The sequence below is a fragment of the Fukomys damarensis genome, unplaced genomic scaffold (genome assembly GCF_012274545.1).
Source record: "Fukomys damarensis isolate Sample0158 unplaced genomic scaffold, DMR_v1.0_HiC HiC_scaffold_15, whole genome shotgun sequence".
Taxonomy (NCBI): Eukaryota; Metazoa; Chordata; class Mammalia; order Rodentia; family Bathyergidae; genus Fukomys; species Fukomys damarensis.
In genome coordinates this window covers 5,037,438-5,049,196 of record NW_022900927.1, presented here as the reverse complement: position 1 = coordinate 5,049,196, position 11,759 = coordinate 5,037,438, and the positions used below count along the sequence as shown (strand labels likewise).

Sequence of the window (11,759 nt, the reverse complement as noted above, 5' to 3'; positions counted from 1 at the left end):
AGTATGCTAAATATTAAAATCTGAAAGAAAAAAGAAAAAAGAAATCTGAGCCAGGCATGGTGGTGCACACCTGTAATCCCAGCATTCAGGAGGCTGAAGCAGGAGGATCGCTGTGAGTTCGAGACCAGCCTAGGCTACATAATGAGTTCTAGGTCAGTCTCAACTACATAGCGAGACCGTGTCTCAAAAAACCAAAATATAAATAAATAAGTAAATAAATATTGAAATCTGAGGGCCAAGGATTCCGCCACCTGCCTCACAAGCTTAAGGACCCAAGTTTGATCCCTGGTACAAAAAAAAAAAAAAGAAAAGAAAAGAAAGAAATCTGTTAGTGTGTGTGTGTGGGTGTGTGTGTGTGTGAGAGAGAGAGAGAATGCTTGACATATTTTAGCTTCCTTCTCCATGGACAGCTGGTCAGATTCTTAACTTGTGAGACTGAGGCTGCTTGGATAGAAGTGGTTGAGTTTTATATAGCAGAAAACACTTTCTGAAGGCTTTGAGCAAGATAGGAAGAGGCGAAGAACATTTTTAGGAGAGTTCTGAGTGCTTTATATTCTGTTTACATGGAAAACGCAGACAATTTGACTCTTCTTGAGTACTAACAATCCTTTGTTCCATTGTTCCTATACCTTTTTTTTAATCTCTCTGTAGCTGTGTGACATCTTTTAAAACAGGGAAGGAGAAGTGAAAACCTCTACTTCAGAAAAAACAAAGCAAGCAAGCTCACGTGCATTAATTAATTGTTACCAAATTATACAGGGTCCAAATTGGTAGGGAGAATTGCTTACTTCTTTTACTTACAGAATTGTTATTTAGGGCATGTTTTGTGACCACATACACCTCCTCAAAGCCTCTCACTAGTTCCTTTTCACTGGGTGTAATTTTACTCTTTAAATTACAAGGCACTTTTCCTCGGAGTCTATCTAATGGTCTTCATGGTCCTATTTCTCATCATTCCACTTCTCTCCATGTGCATTTTTCTGCCCCTCAACATACTATATTTGGTTGATACTAACATAACATTTTTAAACATTTTAATGCCACTGAAATCAAGAAGCATCTTATGGGCCAGGGATTTAGCTCAGTGGTTCCGCTGCCTGCCTCATAAGCACAACATCTCAAGTTCGATCTCTGGTACAAAAAAGAAAAGAAAAGAAGTATCTTATAACAGATGATGTCTGAAATTTAATGAAATGTGGTAAGTTTTTTTAAGTGAGCAGTTTATCTCCTACGAGTTATGAATGACATTCTTCCTTTCAATTCGTTGCCTCCAATTTATAACCCTTATAAAAAATCCTGGGGCTGAGTGTGTAGCTCAGTGATTGAGCAGGCCTTCGGTTCAGTCACAGCAGCAAGAAAAAAAGCCTTGTGTTATTTTTATGAAACTATTTGATAGCATTTTTTTTTTTTTTTGGTACTGGGGATGAAACTCAGGACCTTGCAACTATGAGGCAGGTGCAGGGTCACTGAGCTAAATCCCAGCCCTAATTCTAATATTTTTAATCATGTGGTTATAAAAAATGGCATATAGGGCCAGGGATGTGGCTCAGTGGCACCATCCCTGCCTGGCAAGCACAAGGTGCTGAGTTCAATCCCCAGTACCACAAAAAACAAAATGGCATATAAATCTACTTTAATGGCATTCTATTATTTTAAGGTATCATACTTTTATGAGCTAACCTATATTACTATTATAAGTAACACCCATATGGCCATTTTTGTATACTTACCCAGTTATTTCCCTAGGATACATTTCCAAGGTGGTAATGATACATTTCTATTGGTACTGTGCAGCAGGGTTTTCTGCCCATCTTTTCATGTGTTATCTGGACTATAAACAATTTCTTTCAGTACCAGTGATTAAACCCAGGGTGTGCTGAGCTGCATCTCCAGCCCTCCCTTTTTTTGGCTTTATTTTGAAACAGGGTCTCCCTAAATTGCCCAGGCTGGCCTAAAACTTGGGATCCTGCTGCCTCAGTCCCCGGCATCTGTTATCCTGATGTACCACCACGGAGTCTAATCCTTTATTTCAGATCTAAGGATATTTTTCTTTCATTTTTAGTGTGATAAAATATATATAACATAAAAGTTATGTCAGTCATTTTTAGTGTACACTTCAGTGGCACTGACTGCGTTCACTTTTTTTTTTTTTTTTTGGTGGCACTGCGGATCGAACTCAGGACCTTGTGCTTGTGAGGCAGACACAGTGCCACTGAGCTAAATCTCCAGCCCTGCATTTACATTCTTGTGCAACATCACCACCATCATTCAGAAGGCTGATTTTTTTTCCCCCCCTGGGGATCAAACTTGGGACCTTGTGCTTGCGAGGCAGGCAGCAGCACTACTGAGCTAAATCCCTGGGCCAGGCTGATATTTTTAAGGCTGTAAATAAATTGCCCTATAGAAAAAATATTTGTTGTTTCTCCCAGCAACTTACCCATTTTTCTATTAAACATATTTATTGAATAGTTTCATGTGTCGAGCAATGTACTAAGTACACATAAATATTATATCTGTTTCAATGGTTTTGCTGCAAATAACAGAAAGCTCAATACAAACTGCTAAGTAGTAGTTTTCTTTTCAAGTATGGCTGGATTCATGAGCTGTTTCTGTTGCCAGGGCTCTGTTTCTCCCTATATTAGCTGTGTTCTTCTCCATGTTTGGGCTCTTTTCTCCAACAAGCTTCTCCCTTGTGGTATCAAAATGACCACAATAGCCCTTTACCAGAGAGAGAGAGAGAGAATATTACTCCTCTTTCAGCAAGACAAAAGTCCTGAGATTTAATGATTAGTAAAGCTTAGAGCACGTACTTTACCTCAAACCAATGGTGAGGCCACAGGAATGGGATCAACTGGCTGATTTAGGCCTAGTCTTTGTCTTCAGAACTGAAAATTCTCAAAGAAAACCAGACCTATTGTCAGAAGTACAGGAAGAGACACTAGGGTGTCACAAAAAACAACATCCCCTGAAATTCAGAAGGAATAAAGTGAGAGTATAATATATAACAAACTATATCATATATCACATAAAAATTCAATTAAGAGGAAAGGGAGGGCCAGGGATTTAGCTCAGTGGCACTGGAGCCTGCCTTGCAAGCATAAGGTCCTGAGTTCGATCCCCAGTACCATTATAAAAAAAAAGAGGAAAGGGAGTAAAGTTCTGCCCAGTAGATTGTTTAAGGAAAAAGAAAAAAAAAAAAAAAAAAAGCAGGCCAGGGATTTAGCTCAGTGGTTCCACCACCTGCCTTGCAAGTGCAAGGACCCAAGTTCAATCCCCAGTACGGAAAAAGAAAAAAAAAGCATGGGCCAGGAATTTAGCTCAGTGATGCCTCACCTGCCCCTCAAACACAAGGTTCAATCCCCAGTACCAAAAAAAAAAAAAAAAAAAGCATACTTAGGACCATAGTCCATTCTAGGTACAGTTTTACATAAATATATTTAAAAAGTACAGCATTGATCTTCAGAAAACTTATGCTTTCATAAGATCTAAACACAATAGGTTAAGCATCAAGAGAGGCATGGTACTGCAGAATCCCAGACAAAGGTACCCCCAACATGGGCTGAGAACTCAGGAAAGGTTTCCTAGAGTAGAAGATATCAGATCTGAATCATGTTACATAACACAAAGAAAGATTTAAAGAGACTTTAGGGGAAAAACTGCATAAAATGAATGGAAGGGAATTATAAAAAGTCCAATATCCAAACACTAACATCTGCTAAGGGCTGCTAGTATGGGCTAGATATTTCTCAGCCCCTTCTCTGTAATATTTCGTATCATTCATTTGTTCAGAGAATAGCAAATAGCCTACTATCTTGGAAGGGATATTCATGAAAAGTAAAACAAATAAAATTCAAGAAGCAACCAAAGAAAGCCAAAAAGGGGCCAGGGGTTTGGCTCAGTGGTTCTGCCACCTGCCTCGCAAGTGCAAGGATCCCAGTTCGATCCCCAGTACCCAAAAAGAAAAAGAAAGCCAAAAAGATCAGACAGAAGAAAGCAGGCTGGGACCAGAATACAGAAGGATTTTAAATACTTACCTATATCTAACTCAATAGGTATAGTATTAGGAGCTAAAGAAAAATCTTTCATTTGCAGCAATGGTGTGTTGTGTTCAAGGCCACATTCCATAAACATTTTCTGGATATGATACCAGCAAGATTACATGGAATGGAGAGAAATATATTTATTATGAAGCCGCGTGTGGTGGTGCATGCCTGTAATCCCAGCACTTGGGAGGCTGGGGCAGGAGGATCGCTGTGAGTTTGAGACCAGCCTGGGCTACATAGTGAGTTCCAGGTCAGTCTCAACTGCATAGTGAGACCCTGTCTCAAAAAACCACACACACACACAAAGAGAAATATATTTATTATGTATTTGTTTGTTTGTTGAGACAATGTGGCCTCATGGCAATCCTCCCACCTCAGCCTCCTGCATGCTGGGATCGCACATGTGCACACATTTGTCTGGGTTTTCTTTTGTGGTACTAAGAACCGAATCCAGGTCCTCATTCATGTTAGGCAAGCACTCTATCACTGAGCTATATCCCCAGCCCTGAGAATTATATCTGGGATGACAGTGAAGAGGATCATGAGATCTGTCAGTCAGAAGCCCAAAGAATCTCCTGCTGTCTGATTCTCCAAAGCCTCCAACATGCATTTTGGAAGCTTTGATCACTTATAAATTTTCTTCTATTTTTCATCTCTGTAGAGAATGCACCCCCCTCGCTTCTTTAAGTCTCCCTGAGCAGAGGACACTTGATCATACCACTGGGCTCAGAGCTTGCCTAGATGTGTGGAAGCCACTGCTTGCTAACCCCATGCAAACTCAACTGAGAGCCTAGAAATCATTTCACCTTTTCATTTTCAGTAACTACATTTAAGCAGTCACTAAGTGTTGTTAATTCTGTCCTTTCATTCTTTTCCACAACAGTGTTTTTTGTTTGTGGGACAGAGGGGACTGTGCTGGGGATCAAACCCAGGGCCTTGTGCATGCTAGGCAAATGCTCTACCACTGTATTCCCAGCTGTCTTGTGTGTGTGTGTGTGTGTGTGTGTGTGTGTGTGTGTGTGGGGCTGGGAATTGAACTCGGGACCTTGAGCTTGTGAGGCAGGGCGGAGGAACCACTGGGCTAAATCCTCAGCCCTATAATGTTTTTCATTTAGGATTTCATTATCTTTTGCCTGAAATGTTTACATTTTTATTTAAAAACTTTAAACTATACATAAAGAATAATGAACTCTACATTTCCATCATCTGGATTTGATCATAAATTTTTTTGCCATGGTTACTTTGTCTATTTTGGGGGGAGGTTGGTACCAGGGATCACACTTGGGACCTTGAGCTTATAAGGCAGGCAGTGGCACCACTGAGCTAAATCCCTGACCCCCTTTGCCTATTTTTTATAAAGGTTTAAAGCAAACCAGACATCATAACATCTTACCCATAAACATTTCAATATGCTGCTTTATTATGCTTTTGCTTTTTTTTTTTTTTTTTTTTTTTTTTGGTACCATGCATCAAACTCGGGTCCTTGCACTTTCGAGGCAGGTGGTGGAACCACTGAGCCAAATCCCCAGCCCTATTTTATTATGCTATCACAATAACATTATCACACCTAACAGAATTAACACTACTTCCTTAATGTCATCTAATTCTCTGTCTCCTAAAGAGTCTCTTTACAATTGGTCTGTTTTAATTAGGGTCAAACATGACCCACACATTGATCTTAGCTGTATACTTCTTCACATGTAGTTGAGTTCTCTTAGAAACTGAACAGTTCCCTGCCTTTTATCCTTTACAGTGATCTGAAGCAATTAGGTCAGCTGTCTGATCTCATCTGAATGATTCCATGGTGTTGCCGGCAATCCTCTCTTCCTCTCCATGTAGAAGTCTGAGGTAGTAGGATCGTTTGAAGCCTGCCTAAGAAACACAGGAAGACCCAATCTCAAAAAAGAAAAAAACATAAACATTTTCAGTGGTTTCTTAGTTTCCCTGCCTGGAGTATTGCTCCTTTCCAACAACCCTCTAAACCATCTTCCATACTACCATCAGAGCCATCATTCTAAAATGTAATTTGGGTCATCCTCCCTTCTCTCTTCCTCCCCAACCCCTCGCATCTTTCTTTCTTTCTTTGAGCCAGGGTCTCACTATGTGGCTCAGGCTGGTCTTGAACTCTCAGCAATCCTTCTGCCTCAGCCTCCTGAGTGTTGGGATTACAGGTGTGCATTACCACACCAGGCGCTTCCCTTCTTCAAACTCTTCAATTGTTCCTATGAGCAACCAAGATAAGGTCCAAACTTCTTCCTCTTCATATAATGTTTCCACTGACCTCTGCCTAAAAGTTCAGTCCATCTTTGGTGGATGCTTCTTATACTAGGCAGGCCAAACCCTACCTGATCCCACTTCTCCATCCAACTGCTGGGTAGGCAAATGAACAATAAATGAATGGGTTTACATTATAACCTCATAAGCACTAAATTTGTCCCAAAAAGAACTTTCAAGCAGTCATTTTTGTTTTGTTTTGTTTTGTTTTGTTTTGTTTTGTTTTGTTTTGTTTTTTGAGACAGGGTCTCACTATGTACTTGAGACTGACCTGGAACTCTCGAACTCACAGCGATCCTCCTGCCTCAGCCCCCCAGTGCTGGGATTACAGGCCTGCACCACCATGCCCAGCCTCAGTCTTGCTCACAGCTCTTGAACTGCTGCTCCAGGGCACAGCTAGGGCTGGGGCAGAGGCAGGGTCACTCCTATTTACAGCAAGGCCCAAAACTGCAGCCTGTATTCCTCTGAAAGTCCTGTGGCATTTGGTGACTCAGATTCTGTTACAAAACCACTGAGTTCTCAATAAAGAGGAGCATTTCTGAAAATATATCTGGGGTGAGGGGAATTCCTTCCTCAGAGAAGATTTGCTTTCTCACCAATATAATATAACAGAAAGGAGAAAATAACAGAAAAAGCAGGTTATTGCCAAATCCAATTAGCATGCTGTTGTTCATTATCAAGCATTTAAAAATCTACTAACTAATATCATGACATGCTATGCATGTCACTTCCCTCTTTTGGTCTGTTTTTTAATCCCTCAAACAAAACTATTAGACTGGATGATCTCTAAGATCACTTCCAGCTCTATTATTTTATTTTTCTATGAGTTTGCTTATATGAGTTTGTATAATATAAACTTTATATAATACCAATAAAACATGTTTGGTGCGGTAAAGAGTTTGATACGGTGAATTCTTAATAATGTTTTACAGATGTGGAAACTGAGGACAGCCTGGAAAAAAATTTTTTGTTTCAGACACATGAATTCTTGAGCTTTATTTCATTAAGCAATCAATATCTTCTGGTTGCCAGAAGGGTCTGAAGTATCTTTTTCTCTAGAAAAGCTGGTTGGTCCTCCTACCCCTCCGCACCTGAGGCCTGCAGAAAAAACAAAGGGCAGAGTATTTATTATGAAAAATATTAAAGCACCACCTACTCCATTTCCACAGCCTACCTAGCCTGAAAGTAAGAAAAGTCAATGGCACTCAAACTGCCACAGGCACGTAAGAGGCTAAAAAAGGAGGAAAACAGACTGGAGGCTGCTGAAGATGCGTTTCGGGGATCTGTGAACTAGGATTGGGGGGTGGGCACCCTAGGGAGGGCATCATGACAAGGTCAACCTCATTTCTTCTCTCTGTTCTTGGCAACAGCCAGTCTAGCCAGAAAGAGCAATCTGTCAAATCTAATTAGAGCAGAAGAAAGTGAACAATGGGCGCCCAGCTCCGAAATGACAGCCCAGTTTAATGAGGTGGAGGAGCTTGGGAGAGATATGTGCTTTGTGTGCTTGGAAATGGTTCTTTCAAACGGATCCTTTCTGAACTCAAACCGTAAAACATCTCTAACTGGATTCCTGTTTACTCCACCAGGACTCTCCAGGTCCCTGAACTTTTAAACTCATATACATTCAGAAAAAGCAGAGGAGAACCTGGCTGTGTTTCAAAGGTGAGAATGTAATAGGAAATAGTTATATCATGTGTGGCTTTAGACGTGGTATAATGTGCATGTGATTGATATTTATGATTTTGTCTATTTCTTTTTCTTTAATTATATCTATGGCTTTAGTATTTCTCATTATTTTTGCAATTCTTTTTATTATGATGGTTAAAATTGGATTCTTAAAATTTCATAACAGCTTAAAATTTTGTTTAGGGTGACAAATAAGTACATTTTAAGACACAAAAACAGTTGAATTATATTTTTGGCTTATACTTTAAATGACCTCTCTAATTTGGATATTCTAGTTCTTGCATCAAAAGTGGGTTTCATAAGGAAAAGAGATATTTTATAAATTCACTTAAATAAGTATATTCTTTAAAATAAAAATACAGACACAGGCACCTAAGCCGAAAAACCATGCCTATGCATAATGTAAAGTCTCAAATAAGAGAGTTCTATCTGTTAGCAGCAAATATTATACTGAAGATTAATGGTTTAAGAATTTAACTCTGCCTCAATGTGGGACAGTCGGTCATCTTAAAGATGAAAGAAAAATATTTCTGTGAAGTGGGAGGGAGAAAATGGGAAGAGATAAGCATAAACACAACTTGTAATTTATAAGCATCAGTCTGTGTGGGTTTGATGTTATTTTCTATTTGTTTTCTCATTGAATCCTCCCAGGTTTCTGTAAAATGTTTCTATTCTCTCCATTCTGTAGAAACAGAAATTGGCACAATGTTACAAAGAAATGCACACTCGGGCCTTGAACTTAAGTCCTCTAGTTCCAAGTATAGTGAACTTCTTGGGACCATATTTGTGGTAGAGATGAGACATTAAATGTCTTTAAATCATTAAATTCATAATAATGTCGACACAAGGACTTTTCTAATCAATGATTAATCTAACCAGTAGGTCTTTTATGGACATGAATGAGGCAATGTTTTTAGATTGGTGTATTTGTACCACTTCACTGCATGGTGAAAACCTGTATTTTCTAACAACATCACTGTTTTCTTTTACATATCTTTTATATGAATAAATTACCTTATAAAATGATAAAGAAAATGTCTGCCATTACTATCACCTCATCCCTAATCCAGTCCTCTTCCCAGAAAAACCACTATTATCAAACTGTTTTCTATTTGTGTTTGTATAGGGTATGTGTGTGTGTGTGTGTGTGTGTGTGTGTATTATTGCTTTGTATGACTTTTAAAAACATAAACGGTGTCATTCTCTACTTTTTTTTCTCAACTTGCTTTTTTAAAAAGCTATGCCTTATGGAGTTCTTTTCATATCGATAGATTTAAATGTAATTCATTCTTCTAAACTGCATTAACATAGCTCTAGCATTTCATGCACTGTCACTTTCACTGTTTCCTCTACCTAACCTATGTTTTCAAAGTCACTTAATGGCATAACAACTCAACACTTAACTATATTTGTATTCATGGGGCAGGTAGAGACAGGTACAGGTTCTGTGGTTGACTGGAGAGTTGCTAACAACACACAAGGCAGGAAGGAAAAATAGCAAGGACCCACCACAGTGAGTGGAGACATGAAGCCCAGGGCCTGTAAGCATTTCTGTTGTAGACTTGTTATCTCTCTGTCTCCCAATATTTTAGCAAATGCTTTCTTTCTTTTTTTTTTGAACCACCAACTCCACACTTACTCTTGCTATAGAAGAAATAATAGAGCCGGGCACAGTAATATAGGGCTGTAATCCCAGCTACTTAGGAGGCCAAGGCGGGAGGATCAGAAGTTCTAGTCCCATTTGGGCCATTTACACAAAACCCTGTCTCAAAACAAAAAGGCTCAGGGTACAGCTCAGTGGTAAAGGGCCCCTGGGTTCAACGCCCAGTACCCAGTAAGGGGAGGGGGGGGGCATTTTACAATAGCAGCATCAAACCCAGGGAATTAAGCTGTGTGAACTGTGAACTGTGCTTGCATAGCCCCTTTCCTCTTTTCCTCTCCCTCCCATCAGACCTATCCTGAGGCTCAGAGAAGGGTGGTTAATGAATGCAGCTACGAAGGACATCAGTAGATGTCTTGGTGCAGCATTGTGTCCAAAAGTACTGGAGACTGGCTGAAAGCTGGATTAGTCCTTCCGCGACTACTGATAAATTGTATGGCTTACATAATGTTTTGTAACATGTAAAAAAGGGTAATACTAACAAGTGAAACTTGCCCGTGGGGTGGAATGAGGTTTAAAAGTCAAGTACTCTATGTATTTCTGGTATATAGCAATGCCTGCTGTCTCCACTACCATTCGGATACGTTGCAGCATCCCCACGGTGTAGTCTGTCTTCAAAGGGTCGCTATCTAGTTTCCTCACAAGTGACAATGAAAGACCAAGCTGAATCTCCAGATTAGAGCACATGCATTCATTGTTCCTTTCATGTCTGGGGAGGGGTAACCCGGGAGCTTCGCACTGAGCTACCTGACAGCGCTTTAAAAAACAAAAAAACATTGTTTATTTTGAGACAGGCTTTTGATAAATTGCTAAATTGCCCAGGGTGGGTTTAGCTGGGATTACAGGCGCTCACCATCACGCTTGGCTATTAATGCATTATTATCACATTTTAAAAGCAAGTATTCTCTACCACGTTCATCCTCCTGCTGAGTGTGCGTAAAATTTATAGATGGAGCAAATCTCTTACTCTCACAGTACTCACAATTTTTAAATTAGAGTATTTTAATAGATGACGATTATCTGCTCATTTATTCCGTATCTAGTTTCAGAATTCTTTTAGAAGCCTGCCTGGGCGTCACCTAGAGAGCTGGAGCCATTAGTGCCTCTCTCCCTCAGCGCCCCTGGGCTGGTTTCCTGGTCCGAGCGACTCTCGTTTCTCCCAGAGGACCGGAAGGAAAAGAAGGCCCAGGGCCGACCGGGGCGGCAGCCCCACAGTCTGGGGCCGGCTTTCACGGAAACACGCGGACGCTTGCGGTTTCCGGCACGGCGTGAGCGGGTGTCTAGCAGCCAGATGAGATGAAAAAACAAATAAAATAAAAAGGAACTATATTTGCCCCTTGAAGCGACTGCAACTATCCTGTTTAGGGAACAGAGTCCCAAGAAATAAACCCATGGTGTTTCCAAAATGTCCTCTTATCCTTTCTCTGACTCACGGAACCCACTTTCTGTGTGCGAGCGCATTCCAGCAGCCTAAACTGGAATTCCAGCTGGGCCGGAGTGGCCGCTTCAGCTGTCCAGGAAGCCTCGTCGGCTGTGGTTTCACAATCAACCCGCAGCAGATGCGCTGGGCGCTTAGGGAGTGGCAGGCCGAGCGCCACACCTCAGAAAATGGGTGTCTTTTTGGTACCGGGGAGTGCGCGTTCGAGGCAGGCGGAGGCACCACTAGCTAAATCCCCGGCCAGGGTTTCTTGTCTTTTAGAGAAGCTATGCTAAAACATTCTTTGGAGTAAAATATCACTTATAGTGTAAAAAGGTGAGATTCTCAGAGAGCCCTCTTTTACTGGTAAAGAGATGATTTCCTATCAGACAAATCTGCTCCTTAAATCCGACCTCTGAGAGCAGATCCCCACCACCACCACCACCACCACCAGGGATCAAACTCAGGACCTTGCCTCGCCAGGCAGGTGCAGCGCTGCTGAGCTACATCCCCGGACCAAAGAGCAGATTCTTAAAGGTGTAATTGTTGAGCTAAGTACAAGCAAAATACTATGCACCACCTCTTTTGAAGGCAATCTTTTAATTTTATTTTGATAAGGAGGGGCACATTCTGATTTTTTTTTTTTTTTTTTTTTTTTTTTTTTTTTTTTTTTTTTTTT

The 11,759-nt window shown here is 40.6% G+C and overlaps 2 long non-coding RNA genes across 3 annotated transcripts in view; one reads left to right on the top strand and one right to left on the bottom strand.

Annotated features, from left to right (window-relative positions):
* Positions 1 to 11,759, top strand: part of LOC104861957 — a 74,666-nt gene that overhangs the window by 31,943 nt on the left and 30,964 nt on the right. For both annotated transcript variants that reach the window (XR_780156.2, XR_780157.3), the window contains exon 4: positions 7,904 to 7,979. This is a non-coding gene — a long non-coding RNA (uncharacterized LOC104861957). The remainder of the gene's footprint in view (positions 1 to 7,903; positions 7,980 to 11,759) is intronic.
* LOC104861956 overlaps positions 7,055 to 11,759 on the bottom strand; it is a 6,831-nt gene continuing 2,126 nt past the window's right edge. Inside the window, exon 3 of the long non-coding RNA XR_004517232.1 lies at positions 7,055 to 7,415. This is a non-coding gene — a long non-coding RNA (uncharacterized LOC104861956). The remainder of the gene's footprint in view (positions 7,416 to 11,759) is intronic.